The sequence below is a fragment of the Geotrypetes seraphini genome, chromosome 6 (assembly GCF_902459505.1).
Source record: "Geotrypetes seraphini chromosome 6, aGeoSer1.1, whole genome shotgun sequence".
NCBI classification, from domain to species: domain Eukaryota; kingdom Metazoa; phylum Chordata; class Amphibia; order Gymnophiona; family Dermophiidae; genus Geotrypetes; species Geotrypetes seraphini.
The window spans coordinates 183,521,155-183,543,498 of record NC_047089.1 but is presented as its reverse complement, the minus strand read 5'-3'; the positions used below and the strand labels follow the sequence as shown (position 1 = coordinate 183,543,498).

Sequence of the window (22,344 nt, the reverse complement as noted above, 5' to 3'; positions counted from 1 at the left end):
GGAAGGCTGGGGAAGGAGTGAGATGGGGAATGGGAAAGATGGAGGTGAGAGAAGGAGATGGAAATTTGATAGGTGGTTGAGAAGAAAAATGAAATGTTAGAAAGAGGGTAAAATTTTCATTGGACAGAGCCAGAAAAGAAGAAATATGTCATACAAGTGTAGGGAGGGAATGGAACAAGACGGGAGAAAGGACAAATGGATAGCAGTCGGTTGAAGGAGAATTTAGCAAAGGACAAAAAGGAAAGCAGAAAGAGCTGTAACCAACTTCAAGGAAAAATAAAATGTCCAGACCACAAAAGTACAAAAAAGCATTTTATTTTTAATTATTCAATTAAATATGTTAGCTTTGGGAAATGTACATACCGGTAGCAGATGTCTTTGTACTGTGTTCACTAGAAAAGGAAATGCATTTCCCCCTTTTTATTTCGTCACTGCTGCAGTACATACTGAATCTTGGAGTTCCAGTTCAGTTTTTGTCCACATTTTTATTTCTAATGTGTGATTCCTAATTCTGTGTTTGAGTCTATTGGTGTGATATTACTGATAGGTGGGATGATTTGAGGGGGGCGGGGCTCTTTATTTTCTGAAGCATATCTAGCATCAGCCCTAGCCCTTGAAGTAACTGGTGAGAATCTCCAAGTACAATCATCTGAGGGTTTTCTCCAATGGCAGCAGAACTCCCTTCTATCAAGTTTTACAGTCGGCAACAGCAACTTTGAGCCACCAACAGCTGTGTGAGGTGCCAGCATCAGTGTCTCGGGGATGTTGCTACTGCCTGCCAAGCTTGGTGATAGGAGTTCTTCTGGCAGCCTTTGGGGAAAATTGTCAGCTGACAGACCTTGGGGATCTTCATTAGCTAAAGTATTTATATTTTTGAGTTGGAAGGTGCTGGGGGAGGATGGGAGGAACGATATAAGAGAAAAAAGTGTCTGTCTGGCTATGCCACTGTTGCTCCCTCTCTCCCTTAGCCATGGCAGCAATTGCTACACACTGTCCTCGCCTGACCCTGATGCCTTCTTTTGCCATATTCCACCCAGGCTGAATAGGAAGTTATGTCGGAAGCAGCGCGGGCCATTCAGCTACTTATTGCTGTTTCCAGGTTTTTTTCAGTCATTATCCATCAGGTTCTGTTGTACTGACCCACTCTAGGACCCCTGAGGAAGAAGTGTTTCTTCGAAAGAAGGACCGTGACGGGTCCAGTCTTATTAGTCCTTTTGGATATGAACTGTTTTATGAGTTTTATGACTTTTTAATGATTATTTAATAAAGACTTGATGTTCTGTACACCATTACTGCAGTTTTTGCTTTTGGTTTTTCATGTAAGAAAGTGGGCAGGTCAGGGGCAGTTAATGCGGGTAGTGCTGGGACTAGGGTTACCATATTTGGGAAGTCAAAAAGAGGACTCCTGCCTCATCCCACCCCCTACCCTTCATCCATTTCTTTAGTCCCCCTTCCCAACCTCTGTACCCTTTCAGTTCTCTCACTCCCCTGTCCCCCACCTACCTCCTCTGTTGAAATTTTCAATCCTAGGCCAGCCGGCAGAGTCAGTGAGGTGAGCCTGCTGCCGTCGACCTGCCCTAGAAACCTTCATTATGCAGCGACTTCCTAATCCTTTGTAGGCAGGACAGCTGCAGAATGAAGGCTTCTGGGGCAGGCCAACAGCACCAGGCTCATCTCGCTGATGCTGCTGGCCTGCCCAAAGATTTAAAATTTCAGCAGAGGAGGTAGGTTGGGAACAGTTAAGCCATATCCAGACAAACTCCTCCAAAGTTACAACCAAACCATCTGGGTAAATTTGGACATTTGATAACCGTAGCAGGGATCCACAATTTTTTTAAAATTTTTTTTTAAACTTGCCCTAAGTCCGCCACACTAACAAAACTCCTCTTCTCCCCCTCTAGGCATTTCTTTTAACCATGGTGGGGCAGAAGGGGTAGGAACAAGTGAGGTTATTTTTAGGCCCCTGGCCTACCTCCTGGTGGTCTGGTGGGGGCATCAAGCCTGGAGGACTCGGGGAGGGGTTATCAGGAAAGGGTTCACTTTGGTGTGTGTAGGGAGGGGGGGATTATAGGAAAAAATTGTGCAATCCCTGGCTGGATTTCAGGCAAGATCTGTATAAGCTATTCTAGCCCCAGATATTCAGTGCCTGTAGCCATACATAGCCTAGCACTCTATATCCAGGGCAGATGTAGCCAGTGACAGTCAACGGGCTGAATCGGGCAGACTGTGTCTACACTATATTCTTTTACTTAATATGATTTCCTTTTGTTGCATGGGAGGATCTGCTTCTGTGGCTGAATGACCTACACTGTCCATGGATAAAACAGTTGCATATGTGTAATGTGTGTTCTGCATGGACAGTGAGATCTTTCAGCCGAACAATCCCTCTTATCCTTCCAAAAGTTGAACTATGCTTTTAATGGACGGTTACTGTATTTGACCACAGGCAGGAAGTCCTACACAGCTGCAGAAATTTTCTTCCAAAACTGGGAAACCTATAACGGATAAGCACTATCACCCATGACATGACCCACTTCTGTGGCTGCAAGGTCCCACTGTCCACAGAGAACATTCTTTACAGGTATGTAGCTCTGTTGCATCATATTGTGTCTCAATGTTCCTTTCAGAAATGTCTGGCCTTTTTTTATGTTACTTAATGTTTGAAATGGTTTCTGATAATTAAAATAATCTGTGATTAGGATGGCCAACTTCAGAGAGCCCCCACTTCTTACACCTTCTTCCTCATCTCTAGGCTCCCTCCTGTTTCTTGTTTTGCCTAACCGCTCTGGAGAATATTTAAAATACTAGCACCCATGGTGTAGACCCCCCAAAAGAGAGTGTGATAGAGCCTTTGACAGCCCTACTTGGGTGCACATTTCTTGTGGTTTTGTAAACTTAAATTTTTTAAAATAATCTCCCGCCTAAAATCTAGGTGAGTTACAAATCACAAACATAAGATTAAATCATATATACATAAAATAAACTTACAGTACTCTTACATTGTTCAAACATCAACAGAAAATGGTAACATAATGTAGACAAATGGGTTTTGAGTATTTGATCAAATTTTATTAAATTGATCAATATTTCTACACAAATGTAAAGTATCTGGCAATCTGTTCCAAAGTTTCACTGCGTCTACTTAAAAAGCAGACTGACTTGTATTCACATAAGGCATTCTCTGATCTTAATTTCCTACCAGGCAAGTAAACATAGAAACATAGAAAGATGACGGCAGAAAAGGGCCACAGCCCATCAAGTCTGCCCACTCTATTGACCCACCCCATTAAGTCTGAGTGCTAGTGACCTGGTTCCTTAACTCGACCCTCGAAGGGATCCCACGTGGGTGTCCCATTTATTCTTAAAGACGAGCACGCTGGTGGCCTTGATCACCTGCACCGGAAGTTTGTTCCAGTGATCTACCACCCTTTCTGTGAAGAAATACTTCCTGGTGTCACCACTAAATTTCCCTCCTCTGAGTTTGAGCGGGTGCCCCCTTGTGACCGAGGGTCCCTTGGGAAAGAATATATTGTTTTCCACCTCAACACGACCTGTGACGTACTTAAACGTCTCAATCATGTCACCCCTTTCCCTGCGCTCCTCTAGGGTATAGAGCTGCAGTTTGCCCAGTCTTTCTTCGTATGAGAGACCCTTGAGTCTGGCGACCATCCTAGTGGCTATCCGCTGGACCGACTCAGCTCGAAGCACATCTTTCCGGTAAAGTGGCCTCCAGAATTGCACACAGTATTCTAGATGAGGTCTCACCATGGTTCTGTAGAGTGGCATTATGACTTCAGGTTTGCGGCTGACGAAGCTTCTATTGATACATCCCATCATTTGCCTTGCCTTAGATGAGGCCTTCTCTACTTGTTTGGCAGCCTTCATGTCTGCACTGATGATTACCCCCAAGTCCCGTTCCTCCGAAGTCCTAGCTAGCGTTTCTCCATTCAAGGAGTATGTTCTGTATGGATTTCTGCTGCCGAGATGCATGACTTTACATTTTTTAGCGTTGAAGCCCAGCTGCCATGTCGAGGACCAGTTTTGTGATCAGATCCTGCTTCATACTGTCCTTGAGGTTGCTTTCACTTACTATGTTACACAGTTTGGCGTCATCGGCGAACAGTGCTACTTTACCCTGAAGCCCCCGGGTCAAGTACACACAAAGAATTTGTTTTAAATACAAAGGTGCCTGCTCATACAAAACACGATGGACTATCATCAGTACCTTATACTGCCATCTCCATTTTATTGTTTAAGAATTGGGTTTATCTCTAGGTACCTGTTTTCCCCCATCAAAAACTTATGCCACTGCATTTTGCAAAATTTGCAGCACTTGTATTTTATAATTCACTCATCCTAGATATAGTGCATTACCACAATCAATTCTACTGAGTAGTAGACTCTGTAAAACACTTTGAAAATCATTCATATTTATCAGTGGTTTAAGCCTTCTTAACAAATGCAATTGGAAAAAATGCTACGTGAATAACTTGTCACTTGCGCTAGCATTGTTAACCAACTATCCAATACAGCTTCCAAAAAGCGCATTTCTTTTTTCACTAATCTCGTACTCCCCCCAACTGGACGACATGGCCAACTCATTAATTCTGTTCTTCCTATTAGCATAACTTCTATCTTTGCTAGGTTTAGTGCTAAATTATTCTCCAGCATCCATTTATCAATAGAATTCATACATTCATTTAGCTTCTCAACAAACCCTTTGTCCCATGTTAATACCGGGAAGAAGAATTGCACATCATTGGCATAAAGTAATAATGTACTTTCAACTCCTCAAAACTTTCACAGTTGGCGCCATGTACACATTAAAAAGAAGCACCAATGTGCTGATCCTTGTGGGAATCAATATAAAAGCCCAGATTCTGCAAAGTGCGTCCCGATTTTAGGCAGCTTAGGCATCCTACAGCTGTCTAATCAGCCAATCGGGACGCATGTTTAAAAAAAAAAAAATGCTCCCCAGGCAAGCTGCCTATATTAAAGGTGCCTCCGGAAGTCTAGGAGGCCTGCAAGACTTTCTAAGCTCGCCTAAGGCTAGGTGGTAGCCTTAGGCGAACCTAGGCAGCCTTAAGCGTCTCCCTAGTAGAGCGGGAGATGCTTACAATGTAGGCCAGCAAAATGCTGGCCTACATTGCAAGTAGACGTGGCTGCTATACTTATCGCGGCAAGGGATTTCCCTGCAGCGATAAGTATAGTGGCTGCCTGTCCCTCCCCCCTCCCCAACGATCACCACCAGGAGGGAAGGTTGCCCACCCGCATGATTGGCAGGAGGATGCCCCTCCTCCTGTGCTAACACGCCCCCGCAGACCCCCCCCTAACCTCCCCCCACGGTCCCCTCCCAACCTCCACCCCCCACTATCCTCTAATCATTGACCGGCCGTCCAGGTCTTGCTACCATCTGGCCAGCAGGTCTGCATCGTCAAAATGAGGCAGGTCTGCCCATCCCCCACTAAGCCTAAAGCCTGATTGGCCCAGGTTCCTAGTGGCTTAGCGGGGATTGCCAGAAAGGAGCGGGCATGCTGGGTGGATGGTAGCAAGACCCGGCTGGCCAACAATTAGAGGTTAGTGGGGGGGGGTTAGTGTGGGGTCTGCGGGGGGTGTTACCGCAGGGGGGGGTTCAAAGGGGGGGCATCTTCCGGAAGGAGGGGTTGGGCACCCTCCTGTTGGGCGATCGTGCGGTTGGATGGCCTTCCGGCAGGAGAAATTGGGCACCCTTCTGCCAGCGATCGGGGGGCATCCTTCAGCATAAGGTGTAGGGCACCGCCTGCCGGCAGTCATGGAGGGGGGTGGGACAGGGGGCTGCTATACCTTTCACGGCAGGGAGATCCCTTGTCACAATAAGTGTAGCGGCCACGTCTACTCTAACCTGATTCTGTAACCGTCTGTGATGCGGATGTCGGTTACAGAATCGGGGTTAGTGTAGACCCAATTCTGTATAGGATGCCTCTCCCAGGCGCCCTATACAGAATCCAGGACAAAATGTCTACTTCTTCAGATACCTCACTTTTACTTAACACTTTAAAAGACCTATCAGGTATGATTGCAAGTTCAATTTATTTAATATACTGCAAATATAAAACCAAAGGTAAATCTAAGCGGTTTACAATAAAAATGTAAAATAAACAATATAAAAATAACATAGGTAACTAAGCAAATGTAAAATACAATTGAAAACATGAGGAAAGAAGGGAATCGGTGGTTACAATAAAAACAAAAATATTGGGAAAAGGGATGAACAATATGGTAGGGGAGGAAACGGAAAATTAGTTCTGTCCACACTGATATGAGAGAACCAAGAATGCAACTTTTGGGAAAGGTTGCCATTAAAGAAAAATAAATTAAGAGCAGAAGGCCGAAATAATATGCCTTTAATTGTATCGTGCAACCAGTCATACACTTTTTCCCCCTAACAATTTCATTTTTTTTTTTTTTCAATAGTAGTTCGAAATTAATTGAATCAAATGCGTGGTTGTTGAAGAAAGTTAAGGACAGAATGGATTTGGTCATTTAACCTGTCAAGGATGATTGTAAATTGTTTGTTTTCTTTATAATTTTTATAATACTTTAGGTTGTACTGAGTGGCTCTTGTTAATGTGGACTTAGCATAAGTCTTATTTTTAATTTTAATTTTTCACTTTTGAATTGTATTCTTCATGTTTTTCCTGATTTTTTTTTTTTGTTGTTGTTGTTGTTATTGATGTAACAAATAAATAATAATTAAAATGAAAAAAAAAAAAAATTGAATCAAATGCACCTGATATATCATCTAAGGAAAAAAATAATCCTGCTTCTCAGCCATTCCCCTTCTAAATTGATCAATCGTTAATATCGGCTAGTTTTCAAGTGTGCAGCTCATTCAAGCCTTCCACTCGCTCAATGTATTCTTCCAACTGCCTCAAAACTGTTTTCTCAATCACTTTACCAAGAGCAGGTGTCGCAGAAATTGGGACAATAATTACTCAGTGTTTACAGCGGGGTTATTACCTTTCAAAAACTGTTTCACTGTTGCACATTTCAACACCCTGGGAAATATTCCTGTTTCTAAAGATTTATTCACTACTAGTTTTTTAGCCCGTTACATTAACGGGTGCTAGAATAGATGTATAGACTTAGGCATTTCTTTCTTTCTTTCTCTCTGCCCCCTGTCTGTCTTCCCTTCTCCCTTACTTTTACCTCCCACGTGTCCAGCAGCACCCCTTCCCTGCTCCCCCTGTCCAGCAGTAGCCTTTCTCCATTCCTTTTACCTCCTCCTGTCCCATAGTACCCCTTCTCCTTTGCCTGCTCACTGTCCAGCATCCGCTAGGCTGGGTAGCCTTGGGGCTTTTGCTAGGCGGGCTCGCTTTGCATTATCGAAATGGACCGGCCTAGCAAATGTCCTGCGGTTGGTGCCGCTGCTGGTCCGAAGGTGAGAAGGAGGAGCGTCATCAAAAGTCAGCCGACGTCGGAGATCGGAGCAGGAATGTTGCTGGGGAAACCGCTGCATGCGTTGCAAACCGCCAAAGGCTTCTACTGCGCATACAGCAACACGGAGCCACGGATCAGGGATCATGGCAGCACAAAGTTTCAACTGCGCATGCGCACTAAGAGTTTTATTATAGCGGATTACCGGCGATGAGGGTGCAAGATCGCCACTCACCGACTTGAATATCGCTGATGAATATGGATCTCCTAAAGATTGCTTAGCTTTTAATCTCCGTACAATTGTTTCTACTTCTACTACTGACTGAGAGGGGACATGATCGAAACATTCAAGATAATGAAGGGAATAGACTTAGTAGATAAAGATAGGTTGTTCACCATCTCCAAGATAGGGAGAATGAGAGGGCACTCTCTGAAGTTAAAAGGGGATATATTCCATACAAATGTAAGGAAGTTCTTCTTTATCCAGAGAGTGGTGGAAAACTGGAACGCTCATCCAGAGGCTTTTATAGGGGAAAACACCCTCCAGGGATTCAAGACAAAGATAGACAAGTTCCTGCTGAACCAGAACGTACGCAGGTAAGGCTAGTCTCAGTTAGGGCACTGGTCTTTGACCTAGGGGTCTGACCCAGCAGCGGCAATTCTTATGTTCTTAGTGACTGTGTTAAAATTTTGAGAATCTGGCCCTTAAATCTTTTATGATAAGGGGTGCTGAAATTCCAAATTACTGTATAGGGATGTACACAGGCCATGAAGCTTAATTTCTTAAGTAAATTTTTGTGCTTTTCCAAACTTTTAAGAGGTATGGAGTTCTTTTCCATTTTTCACACATTTTAATAAAAAGTTTAATATATGCTAATAAATTTTACATGTTAACTTATCAATTAATGCACATAAAAATGAAGGCATATTAATGAAACAAATACACATCCTGCCAAATTATTGCGAGTGCTTTTCCTATGTACCTACTGTAGTTGGATCTCTTCTCTTTGAGTCTTTGTGGCTGTGGCTCACTGGTTGAACTGCTGCCTCTGCACCCAAAGGTTGTGAGATTAAATCTCATTGCTGTTCCTTATGACCCTGGGCAAGTCACTTAATCCTCCAGTGCTCACCACCGCTTTGAATGTCAGCTTTGAAATGCCAAAGCGACCAAAGGGCAGGATACAAGTTCCCCTTCCCTTTTTGTAGTTCAAGTTCAAGTTTATTTGTTCTTGATGAATCGCCTATTTAAATTGCTAGGCGATGTACAACATAAAAACATATACAAGTAAAAAATACAAGTGAAAAATGTTAGTATTAACATATAAAATAACTTTTGTTATGAGATAAAACTTAACATACTAAACACATACATTTAAAATAATGTTTATGGGTTAAGACTAACAAGAATTGTGAGGGTAAGAGGGGAAAAAGTTACAATGTTTGGATAGATGAGAAGAAAAAATATAAAAGGGAAGAACAAAAGGAGGGTAATGTTAGCTGCTTTAAAAAAATTGATATTTAATGTACTAAGAGTCGTAAGCATCCTTAAAAAGAAATGTTTTTAACGTTTTTTTAAATAAAGTTAAATCTTTTAGATCTCTTATATATTGGGGTAAGAGATTCCATGAATGAGGGGCCATAACTGAGAACATATCGTGCCGTCTGATTCCTATAACTTTCAATGAGGGAACGGAGAGAAGACTGTAAGAGGTTGAGCGAAGAGATCGTGTTGTGCTATAAGGGTTGGCTTGAGGCTTTAAAGTTGCTTCAGTACTTTCCAGATGTATTGAGTTTAATTCTGCATCTTATTTGCAATATTCAAACTAGAGGTCAGTGGGTTATTATCCGTCCGATAGGGCAGGCTTAGCAACCTTGGATTAATATTAGAAATGACATGTGAAAGTTGGTTTGAGACTGCTGGTGCACAGCATTTGTGGAGAAAATTGTATATCTTAGGTATCATTTGTCAAACATGCTGCGACATTCCTTTTTTTAAAAATGTGTTCTATATGTTTGTGAGCTGCGTAGAATCTTAGATGAACAGCATACATTAAAAAATATATATTAACATACTGGGGATATGCAGAATAAACTTTTTATTTTTTTTTGTCTTACAAGAATTAATACATGTTTTTTTACGTAAATCCATTTTTAATTGTTAAGTACTGCAGCCTAGTCAAACAGCTTGACAGGAATTCTCAGAGTGTTATATCCCCCAGGGAAAAGAAAGGTATTTGAGCTTGCAGCTCTGGAATTTAAATCTGCTAAACTGAATGGGCCTCACTTTTATACTGGGTAGTTTCCAGATTTTAGAAGGCATATGTTCAGCCCAGCTACTTGCACAAGTCACTTTGTGTTTACTACAGAGGCAAATAAGCAATCATTTTTTCCATTTCTCATTTGTTTCCAATAAGAATGGCCATATTTGCTGATAATAGTTCACGTATGTACGACTTATCATACATACTGGGAAGAGGGTGCCCTCCTGATAACATTGTTAGAATGAGGGGTAAAAATACATTTTGACTGCCCATCCCCCCATTTCCAATAAAGTGGGGTAGTTGCCCTGTTAGTCCCCTTGAAGGTATGGGGCAATTTTTTTTTTTTTTTAAGTATGGCCTAAAGTGATTCTATAATCTCCAAGATAAGAACATAAGAATAGCCTTACTGGGTCAGACCAATGGTCCATCAAGCCCAGTAGCCTGTTCTCACACTGGCTAATCCAGGTCACTAGAACCTGGCCAAAACCCAAGGAGTAGCAATATTCCATGCTACTGATCCAGGGCAAGCAGTGGCTTCCCCCCATGTTGTTCCCAATAACAGACTATGGACACTCCCTCCAGGAACTTGTCCAAACCTTTCTTAAAACCAGCTACGCTATCTGCTCTTACCACAACCTCTGGCAATGCGTTCCAGAGATTAACTATTCTCTGAGTGAAAAAAAAATTTCCTCCTATTGGTTTTAAAAGTATTTCCCTGTAACTTCGAGTGTCCCCTAGTCTTTGTAATTTTTGACGGAGTGAAAAATCGATCCACTTGTACCCGTTCTACTCCACTCAGGATTTTGTAGACTTCAATCATATCTCCCTTCAGCCGTCTCTTTGTTTGAAGGGGAGTGTCTTGGTTTCCTAGGACCATTACAGCTTGTTCAGTAATCCAGTTTCCTTTATTTTTACTGTCTGCTTTGCTTCGATAATCTTTCTGTTGTGTATTAATCCCAGGGGTTTTATTAAAGGGGGAATGCTTGCCTGCTTACTTACTGTAGTTACATAAATATTGCACTAAGCACATCATCTTTGCCCAGAAAATGGATTTCAGTAAAAGAGCTGACTTGAATACTGCTGCCAACATGGGAGAACATTTTTTTTTTTCTTCTCTGTCCTTTCCACTGCCCTCAGGATAGAGGTTTAGCATTGAGCATGGATGCTTACTGGGCTCCAGAGAGCTGGGAGCTGTGCTCCCTGCACACAAACTGGAAAGGCAGAAAGTAAAGTAAAAGCTACAAATGAGGGTTTATATCGTCATAACCCCAGCCAAATGGGGGGGGGGGATAGCTGTTAGGACTAATAAAGAGCCAGTAGCCTTTTCAGAAATACTGACACCTGCTGAATAATGCAATAGATATTGATCTGAGCACTGTCAACTGCAGCTCCACCAAGCCCTGCGTTGCTCCCCTGCATCAGCTGACAGAGAGGGAGATGGGAATACAGGCGCTTTTGCACTAATCTGGGTCAGTTGCCAGAGACTTCTGGGTTTCTTCAATGTCATGTAAGAGCCTTCTTAAAATGGCAGTTTTAGTTCATGTGCAGTGCTGGGCTGCACAGTTACTTCCAAAGAGTGGTATCCACTATAAATTTTTGTGAAGGATTCTTTTTTTTTCTTTTGCAAGGGATCTGTCAACATGCAAGATGTTCTGATTTGGATTGGATTATTTAATTTTATAGGTGATGCCACCCAACAGTGAAGTTTTAAGGTGGTTTACAATAAATCAGTTTTTAAAAGATTTCTTAAAAACAACACACACACACCCCAGCTGTGAGATTTGTGTTCTTTTTACTCTACATTGCGTTCTGTAATATTTGGCTGTGGGAAAATGCCACAGCTGTAGCAGAGGAATAACATTGTATACCATATGTCCCTCTCCAGTTATAAGGGTGCCCATCCCTGTCCCTCCCCCTCCCCCTTTTACTAGAGCTAGACAGGAGCTCAATCGGGACTTGCTGAATGGGTTGCAGGCTTTCCATATTGTAGTATTGAGCTAGTCTGCGCCCGTTAATCAAAAGGGCAATTCAATGGGGAACAGTTTAATTGTAAATGAAATGTGATTATAAAAGCTTGTAGAACATTTCATGTCTTCCTGCCAATGCTCAGGCTGTTAGATGTGATTTGTTCTCTGTAAACAAACTTTTCTAGTGGGCACAGGTAAAGCATTCTTATATGCAGGCAGTGGCATAGTGAGGGTGAGAGGCACTCGAGTGGTGGCGCCTCTCCCCCACCCTCTTCGCCTCCCACCTCCACACCCTCCTTCCCTGTCCCCTCCTGCCGCACACCACTTCCCTTCCCCCGTACCTATGTAACGTTCCTGGTGCGAGCAGCAACCTCCAAGCTGCTGTCATGCCAGCGTAGGCTCTTCATCTGATGTCACATCCTAGACACGAGTCCAGGAAGTGATGTCAGAGGAAGAGCCAATGCTGGTGCAACAGCAGGTTGGGGGTTGCTGCTCACACCAGGAATATTACAAAGATACGGAGGAAAGGAAGCAGTAGGGTGGGGGGGTAGGGAAGGAGCGGGGGGGTGGAGAGGAGGAAGGGTGCCCCCCCTTACTACAACACTATATACAGAAAAGAAGAAAGAGAAAAGATGGAGGGAAGGAGAGGGGGAAGGGCAGAGAGAGGGAGGGTGGATAGATGGGAAGGGAAAACATGGAAAAGTAGATAGATATGACAAGGAAGCAGAAAAATTGAAGAAAGTTGAAAGTTAATGCCAGAGATGGATGTAGTTTCCAATTCAAACAGGGAATATGTATCCAATACTGGAAGTCAGTGAAGCTTATTGGATAAATAACAAAAAAACTGACTATAGTAGAAAGCTGGTCTCGAGAGAGTAATCCTATGTTTATATGGTACGCTCAGAGATATGAAACTCCAGAAGAGGGGGAGGTAACCCCCTCTTGTGTTTAAGAGTTTACCAGCCAGTCATAGCGAACTTCATATTGAGATTGCTTTTTGAGACCTAAAAATTTAATTTATATCTTTGACTGCTTTTTAATATGTAATTCCATTATGTAAAGTCTTGTACGTTGAAATTTGCATATAAAGAAATCACTGGAAGGCTAGATAAACTTCACTTATCTTTTGCAAAGTATTCTAGGGGGTTCCAACCAATGTTCCCTCTAAGGATTGATGAGGTGTGTGCAAAAAAAAATATGCATGAGCGACAAGTTACATACTCCACAAATTTATGAGCAGGCGCGGAGGACAAGTGCCCGTGAGATTGTGGGAGGGTTAAATACTCAAAACTTAGAAGAATAACAATTTACTTAAAGTTTTTGCTTTGCCAGCTTTCTGGTATCTTTACATACAGTGGCGTACCTAGCATATGTAACACCCGGGGCCCATCATTTTTTGGCACCCCCCCCCCCCATCTGTATGAAAAACATTATTTTTAGTAACAAGCCACACGTCACACATGAGTACCTAGTAAAAGGCAGCATCTTACATATTGCAGTGAGTAGTACATCAATACACCCATTGTAAAACTAAACAAGCCAGACCACCACAGATAAATCCTACACCGTCAATCCTAACAGAAAACCATGTCTTTCGAACACACAGAACACAGAAAACACCTTCGCCTAGTATGGAATATGTCATCACAAACTAACCCCTCCCCCTTTTACAAAACTGTAGTGTGAATTTTAGCCACGGTGGTAACAGCTCTGATGCTCATAGAATTTTGAGCATCAGAGCTGCTACCACCACGGCTGGTGCTAAAAAACGCTCCACAGTTTTGTAAAAGGGGTGGATAAAATAGAAGTACAAAGCTACAACGCTCTAGCTCAGGGGTGCCCAAACTTTTTGGGCTTGCGAGCTACTTTAAAATGACCAAGTCAAAATGATCTACCAACAATAAAATTAAAAAACACAAAGCACACTATACGCTGAGAAAATGTTAATTATCATTCCTATTCTGGGTTTTTTTCAAAGAGGTCAAGGCAGATGACTCTATGCATTGTCACCTCAGTAACAACCATACAAAAATAGACAAATATACCCCCCTTCCTTTTTATTAAACCACAAGCAGTTTTTAGCACAGGGAACTGCGCTAAATGCCCAGCGCTGCTCTCGACGCTCATAGGCTCCCTGCGCTAAAAAACACTATTGCGGTTTAGTAAAAGGAGGCCATAGTGCAAAATATAGACAGCATATATAAATTCAGACACATTTTGATCACTAAATTTAAAATAAAATAATTTTTCCTACCTTGTCTGGTGATTTCATGAGTCTCTGGTTGCACTTTCATCTTCAAACTGTGCATCTTTCTTTCCTTCTTTCAGCCTGTATGCTTCCTCTCCTCCAGACCTCATTCTCTCCCCTAACTTTTTCTTCCTCTCTCCCTGCCCTTTCTTTCTTTTTTTTCTCTTGATGCCCCCTTTCTTTTTTTCTGTTTCCCTTCTGTCTCCCTGCCTGCCCCCTTTCTTTCTTTCTTTCCTTCCTTCTTTCTTTCTTTCCTTCCTTCTTTCCTTCCTTCTTTCCTTCCTTCTTTCTTTCTTTCCTTCTTTCCTTCCTTCTTTCTTTCTTTTTTTTTTTCCCTACCCTCCACAAAGCCACTGCTGTCACCATTGGGGTTAACAGGTCCCAAAGCCACCGCTGCGGCTGCCCCAAGCTCTCTCTGCTTCCCACCGTCGGGCCAGCCAGCATTCCCCCGACGTCTATTCTGCCGTCTGAGAGGAAGTTCCGCCCAGCCAGGCAGCGATTGGCTGGTCCGAACTTCCTCTCCGACGGCAGCCTTAGGGGGGGTGCACAGCCGTCCAGATCCGGACCCCCCCCCCGCCTCCCCCCTTGGTACGCCACTAAAGACGTGGCAGCAGCTCCTCTCACGATCCCCACCTGCGTCAGAAGTGAGTCGGGGATCTTACTATGCAGTCCTCAGTTTCCCACTGCGTATTTTAGTGAGTGACACGAGAAAAATTATGAGCGACGCCAATGAAAATAGTGAGCAATCGCTCATGCGCTCAGCTTAGAGGGAACATTGATCCCAACATGGCTCCGTTTCAACATCTGCTTCAGGAGACCCAATTAAAAGTTTGCCTGGTTTTCAATCCAAAATGAATCATTGACGAATGTTTAAATATCCGTGATTCTTGATAATGTCTACAATGCAAAAAAATATAGTATCAAAAGCCACATATGCTGTGTGGACTACAAACTTTCAACCACACTGCTATGTGTCTTTTAACGATTCTTTAGCTAAGCATGTGAAAGGAAGCGCATAAAAAGGTTACATGCCCTTTGTGAAAGCTTGCATAATGTTTCCAACCGACAGAACGTTGCCTGCCACTCCATCTTTTAAATAAAGATGCTGACTGAGCCGGGGGAATATGCAAAACTTATGCAAAGTGACAAGTTGTGAAAAAGTTAGTATCTTAAAAGGGGAGGCTACCCATTCGATTTCATTATTGAGTCCATGTGGGTAGAGCGTATTGAGAGTGTATATCCATTTTTGCTCCTTTCTCCAAAGTATGTGTGCCACTGTATCCAATATCGAAAATCTCAAATCCGCCGGATCATGTTGTTGATTAAGCCAGTGTAGTACCGGTTCTTATTCGACTTATGTGCTCACTTATTCTGATTTTAATGCTACCAGTTGTGCAGCCGACATAATATAGGCCACACGGGCATTGAACGATGTAAACTACCTGCTGAGAATTACAATCCGTAGCTTGTGTAGTCGTTCTATATTGGGCTGTAAGGTGCATTTGTTGTAAAGTAACACTATACTTGCACATTTTACAATGTCCACAAGGGGTGTGTTCGCCCACTCTGGTAGACTGTAGAGTAGAGAATGACACGGGGAAAAAATCTGTCCCGTCACTGCACCGTCCCCGGCCCACCATCCTCTGCACCGCCCTGTCACCGCCGTTCCCTTCACCGCCCCGTCACCGCCATCCCTTTCACCGCCCCGTCACCGCCACTGCCATCCCATTCACCGCCCCGTCACCGTCCCCGCAGCATCCATATAAGCCTTAGTACTGCAATATTTAGCTTATTCATTTCTTATAAATCAAAGTTCTGGCTGCTGAACTAGAGAAAGATGTTCAGCTGGCAGGGCTTTGTTTATAAATTTTTATCAACACAACTAATATACTACTTTATCCTAAAGCAAAAAATAAATAAATAAATAGAATTTTTTTTTTCTACCTTTGTTGTCTGATTTCTGCTTTCCACATCTTCTCATTCAATTCCTTCCATCCACTGTGTGTCTTCTCTCTGCGTCTTCCATTTGCTGTTACTGTGCCTCTCCCTTCACCCCCTCCCACAATTGGTCTAGCACCCATCTTCTTCCCTCCGCTCCCCCATAGTCTGGTATCTGTTTTCTTCCCTTCCAGCGTCTTCTCCCCACTCTGCCTTCCACATTTCCCTTCAGGGTCTGTTCCTCTCTACCCTCTTTCAATGTCTGTTCTATTCCTTTCCACCATCACCCTTCCCTCCCTCCTTTACCATCTGTTCCTTTCTACCACCCTTCTTTCATATCTTCTATCAATCCCCCCACCATCACTAGCAGTCTCTCTTCTCCCTTACCATGAGCAAATAAAACTTCTGAAAATTGTATTGCTGAGGCATTATTTCTAATGCCTCAGCATTAGACATCAATTTTATAATTCTTACTGTCTGCTCTGATTTCATTCACAATTTGGTTTGTGTTGTGGCTGAGGATTCCATGAAGCATTTAACCTTTTCCTGTCTCTTGAACTGTGATTTCAAATTTTCAAGTTGATTCCTTCAATAATGGAGTCTCACGGCAGTAGCAGTTTTCTCTTTTGGGCTCTTTTGACATTGTTTAAGGGATTTCTTGTACATTTGGTGCTGGTCTTCTTTGATGAGGTCATTTCAGAATCTATTTCCAAGGAAGAGAAACTTTTTCCCTTTCACTCCCTCCTTCCTTGTATGAGCCAGGAACACGCGGTCCCCGCAGCCCCCACCCGCACACCGGCTCGATCGTTTAACCAGCTTCCTCTCTCCACCTCACCTTAGTTTGCCGGCTTTCTTTTTCGGCGACCGGCACGCACGGCTGCTCAAAGTTCAATCTTCTGCTCTGCTGTAACTTCCTGTTTCCGGTTGGGTCAGAGCAGAAGATTGAATACTGAGCAGCCGCGCATGCACGGCTCTTTGAAAGCGTGCCGGTCGCCGAAAAAGAAAGCCAGCAAACTAAGGTGAGGTGGAGAGAGGAAGCTGGTTAAACGATCGAGCCGGTGGGCGGGTGGGGGCTACGGGGACCGCGCGATCCTTGATGCCTCACTGCGGTGACAAGACCATTCACCGCTCCACGGGACGGTGAATGGCCTTGTCCCCATCCCTGCAGAGGCTGCTATTTTTCATTCCCCGTTTTGGCGGGTTACCCGCAGCTAAACGCGGTAGCCGCGGGTAAACCGCCACCGTGTCATTCTCTACTGTAGAGGGTTGCTTAAATACTGGGAAAGTACCAGCTTCTGCTTCAAATTTTGACTTTTAGAAAAAGCGAATCTAGGGGGGTTCCAAAATGCCGGATGGTACTGCATTATGTCCCAATGCTGCTTGATGACACGCTTGATTTGAAAGGCAAGGGTGGAATATGGTAATACACATACTAGAGCTTGTTCCTCTTGCTTGGACTGTGATTGCAATAGTAGCGATCGATTCGCATATAAAGCTCGTTTATATGCTTTATGAATAACTGATGGTGGGTACCCTTTCTCTTGGGATCTAAGTTTTTATATCTCCAGCTCTACCGATATATTCTTCCACTGTAGTGCACAGTCTTCGGAGGCGTAAAAACTGCCCAACCGGGATATTATTTCTCAAGTGTCTAAGGTGAAAACTGTTATATTGCAAAAGGTTGTTTCTGTCAGTTGGTTTCCAGTAGATGCTGGTTTTGAAACTTCCCTGCTGTAAAAAAAAATGTTAATGTCCAAAAAGGACACCTGATTTTGGTCTGTAGTCATGGTAAACTGTAAGTTAAAGATGGATGTAGGGCAGAAAGTGAAGAAGGAGAGAAAAACTGCAAATGGGTAAGAAAGGCCTAGAAACAGAGTTGAGAGCACAGACATATTTTTAAGTCATCTATGAAACCCCCCCAAATATAAATGATAATTAACATTTTCTTTGCGTATAGTGTGTTTGTAGGGGTTTTTTTTATTTTTGGTTACCATTATGAATTAATAAGGTATTATGTGTATATGAAAAATTAATGGAAGAAATTGGGGGCAGGGCTAGGGCAGGATTGGGGCGGGGCTAGGGACAATTAATAGTTGTCCCATTTTGATGAAAAAAATTAATGGTCACGTTTAGGTATAAGTGGTATATCAAATTTTAATAAACTTGAAATGTGAAACCTTCATCTCTAGGGGCAGAGGCAGGCTTTTGCTAGTGTAGCAACTAGTTGTTGGGAAATCTGCCTTTAGTTATACAAGGCTGTGAAGGACTGGTCTCACAGGAAGTGACTGAATTGGTCCAGGAGCAGACCAGTAGTTTTTGTAGTTTAAGAACATAAGAACTGCCATACTGGGGCAAGACCGAAGGTCATCAAGCCCAGTATCCTGTTTTCCAAAAGTGGCCAACCCAGATTCCAAGTACCTAGCTAGATCCCAAGTAGTACAACAGATTTTATGCTGCTTTTCTTAGGAATAGGCAGTGGATTTTCCCAAGCCATCTCAATAATGTCCTATAGACTTCTCTTTTGGGAAATTATCCAAGCCTTTTTATAATCCCCGTTAAGCTAACTGATTTCACCACTGTGACTAGGGTTACCAGATGTCTGGGAAAACCCGGACATGTCTTCTCTTTAGAGGACTGTCTGGGTGTCTGGAGGGTTTTGGATGTCCCCGCTCAGGTCCGTGTCTGGAGGGCCACTGCGCATGTTCGGACGTTAATGTATATGTGTATGACATCATCACATTGACGTCCGCACATGTGCAAAGGCCCTCCAGACCTCGGAGAAGGAGATGGGAGGTTCGGTTAGGGGCAGAACAGGCCAGGGCCAGGTGTCCTCTTGGGTTTTTTAAAGAGGAAATCTGGCAATCCTAACTGACAATTCTTATGCTGCTTCCAATTAAAGGCCTATATAGGTGGCTTTCAAAAGAATCCTGTGTATTTGTGTGGCTTTCAGTAATTTTGTACTACATTTTGAAGATCAGCCAAGAGTAGGGTTATCAGATTTTTGCTGGGTAAAAAGTGGACATGCAGCCCTGCCCAGCCCCGCCCCATTTCACCCACAGCCCCACCCCATCTTGCCCACAGCACTGATCAGAAAATAAGGCTATGACAGCTCAGATCTGTCAGCAAATCTTGGCCACAAATGTGGCATGATGAGGTTAGGGAATCACTTGGCGATTTATAGAGAATCACTCAAAGTGCTCATTTTAATATCTCGTTGTACTAGATTTGCATGACAGTATCAGAGACTGCTAGAAAACTCAAAAAAGACCACGGTATGCCATTTTGATAATCTGCTGCTAAAATACATGCATGCTAAACCAACTGGAACCAGTTTAGCGAACACATTAAAGGTACATTTTATTTTTGAGAATCTTCCCCTAGCCACTAGACAGGTCCCTGGGGAAGCAGCTTTTGGGATGGAAAGAGCTGCCATCATAACAAAACCCCATCAACCTCTGTCTGCAGGGAGGGTGAATGATTTTCAAAATAGCCATTTACCTGGGAAAATAATACTCTATAGCAGGGGTCTTCAAACTTTTCACCACGAGGGCCACATTGGGTACTTTAGCACTTTTCAGCAGGCCGTAGTAAAAAAAAAAAAAATTTATAAATAAACATGCCAGCTCTTCTACCAAACACTGGCTGAGTCATTTCTTCTTAGTTCTCTCTGTATACTGTCCTTGTTTAACACCAGCATGTAGTTCCCTGTTGTGCTGGGAACTACATAATCATCTATATCTCAAATGGTCAAAACGTACTTGTAGACTCCCTTTAATTCCATCCACTCCTTGGTTTTAAATTGGATGCTGTTGGAGTTGTTCTCCTCCTTTGAGCTGTTCAACTTCAAACTTCCAGTCCATACTTCTTAAGACCAAAGGGTAACTAGCTCTCAGTTGGCTCTCCCTCTCTCCCTCCCTCCCTCCAATTGAGGGCAAGATTCTCAAAATTTTAACGCGGTCGCTAAACTGTTTTCCAGCAGTTTAGCCTGCATGCATTTTAGCGGCGGATTGTCAAAACGGATTATCTCTGTCTTTAGCAAGGTTTCTAGCAGTCTCTGACAATGGCTTGCAAATGTGCTCTTTGACATTGAAATGAGCCCTCCCTCCGGTAGATTCTTAAAAATCACCGAGACATTTTTGAAGAGCGGTGTTGGCTTTTGGCGACAACAAGCAGCGACTGGTCCAGGGGTGCCGTTACACTGCCAGCACTTGTGTTTGACTATGGCCAATGAAAAAAAAATGTGTATCTATATATTTTATAAGTGGAGGGTAGTAAAATCACGCTTCTTTTCAAATTATGTGTGTTTCTGGCTGTTGATCTTGATTAAATTTTACATTAAAAACAAATTACAAAATTTACCTGAATTATAGTAGTTTTTTGAAGAGAAAGGCATGTTTTATGTGCGATTGATAAAAGTCGATGTTGCTTCTCCCCTCCTCTCACTTCCATTCATCCAATAGTGCAACTGGGGCTTTTCTGTTTTTTTTTACAGCGTTTTTCATGCACAATTTTTTAAGAATGTCTCAAGTTTTTAGATTCGGTATCAAAATGGATGCATTGGCAAACCGTCGCTTTTTAACACAGGTTTTTGAAAATCCTGGCCTGAGTCTGGATGATTAGAGGCCCTACTCTGTTTCCTTGTTCAGTGTAGAGAATGACATGGGGGAAAAATTTGTCCCCGTCTCTGCCCCATTCCTGCAAACTCGGTCACTGTTCTCACAAACTATCTGATCCCATCCGCACAAGCATCGAATAGTTTTATACTGAACTTATTTTATTAAAGTATAAAAAGAAACACTATTCTATACAATTGTCATGTTATAAATCAGAGTCCTGGCTGCTGAACTAGAGGAAGAGCTCTTCAGCTAGCAGGGCTTTCTTTATAAATGTTTATCAACACAGCTACAATATTACTTTATCCTAAAGCAAAAAAAGAAAATAAATACATTTTTTTTCTGCCTTTGTCATCTGATTTCTGCTTTCCTCATCTTCTCGTCATTCTCTTCCATCCACTATCTCCTCCTCTATTTGGCATCTGCTCTATTTCTATGCCTCTACCAGAAACTTTCCACCTCTCCCTTTCATCTTTTCCTCTTATCCCCCCCCCCCCGTTTAGTCTGGCACCCATCTTCTTCCCTCTGCCCCCCCCCCCATGGTCTGGCATCTGTCTTCTTCCCTTCCATCTCTCATTCCTTTCCCCAGGTGGTTTTTAGCATCTCTCTCCTCCTTTCAGATCTGGTATCTGTTTCCTTCCCATCCCTCAGTGCTCTGGTATCTCTCTCTCCTCTCCCTTTCTTTTGTTTTCTGCTTTTCCTTCTCAATTTGTTTTTTACCTCTTCTCTACTTTCTTACTTTCCAGTCCTCAATTTCCCTTTCATTGTGTCTACCTACAGCTTGCCATCTCTTTCCCTCACCCCGTCCAGTATCTCACTAAATCTATCCTCTTCCCCAATTCAGAATATGCTCTTCTTCTTTTTTTATCCCCTCTTTCCATCCAGTATGTACTCTTTTCATTCCAGAGTCTGCTCCCCTCTCTCTCTCTCTCCCCTCCCATCCAGTGTATATTCCCCTCTCTCTCTTTCCCCTCCAGCATCTGCTCCCCTTTCTTTCCTCCCCACTTCCTTCTAGTGTCTTCTCCCTGTCTCTCCACTTTCAGCATCTGTTCCCCTCTCTCACTCTCCCCTTCCATCCAGTGTCTGCTCCCCTTTCTCTCCCTCCCCTCTTCCATCGAGTGTCTGCTCCCCTTTCTCTCCCCTCCCCTCTTCCATCCAGCGTCTGCTCCTTCCTCTCTCTCCTCTCCTCCAGCATCTGTTACCCTCTCCCTCCACAGTTACGTGGGACTTGTAAGAATGGTTACCACATCCAGACACCTCAGAAAGAGAAAACTCTGAAGAGCGCCTGCGAAGGTGAGGGGATGGGAGGGAGATGGCTTGATGAGGGGAAGAGATGCTCGGATGTTTCCCTCTGAACTGCTGACTCCATCCAATCCAGCTCTGATTGTTAGTTGCATTCATCCAGCTCTGATTGTTAGTTGCAGCCTGTCCAATTGGCGCATTTCTGCACAGTTCTTCCATGGGTCAGATAAAATCATATCGCGGGCCAGATGTGTCCCATGGGCCGTACTATGGAGATCCCTGCTCTATAGGTACATTTATAAAGAGGGAGTCTATTTTACCCCTAGTGTTTAGAAAGCCACCAAAGGGTGCTTATGAGCCTGGCTTTATGAAGTAGCCACTCAGACCCAGTGTGTAAATTCATACATTTACACTTACTCTAAAGAAAGTATAAATATATGCGTGTATTCTTTGTACTTATGTGTTTATCTTAACTCCATAGCAGCTGTATTGAAACTAGCTCCCCTCCCCCCTGGAGCACAGCTAGAAATGGCCCTGTAAGCCCACACACTCACTCATTTATCTTTTTCTATGTGTAAAATTGGTTTTAAAGATAAACATTTTATAAAATGTATATATACAAGAGTGTGTATGTAATATACTGTATATAAAATTATAAA

At 43.1% G+C, this 22,344-nt stretch overlaps 1 protein-coding gene across 6 annotated transcripts in view; it reads left to right on the top strand.

Annotated features, from left to right (window-relative positions):
* TMEM150A (transmembrane protein 150A) overlaps window positions 1-22,344 on the top strand; it is a 74,706-nt gene that overhangs the window by 19,366 nt on the left and 32,996 nt on the right. For all 6 annotated transcript variants that reach the window (XM_033949896.1, XM_033949899.1, XM_033949895.1 and 3 more), the window contains one exon: window positions 2,447-2,581. The gene's annotated coding sequence lies outside the window, so the exon portion shown is untranslated. The remainder of the gene's footprint in view (window positions 1-2,446; window positions 2,582-22,344) is intronic.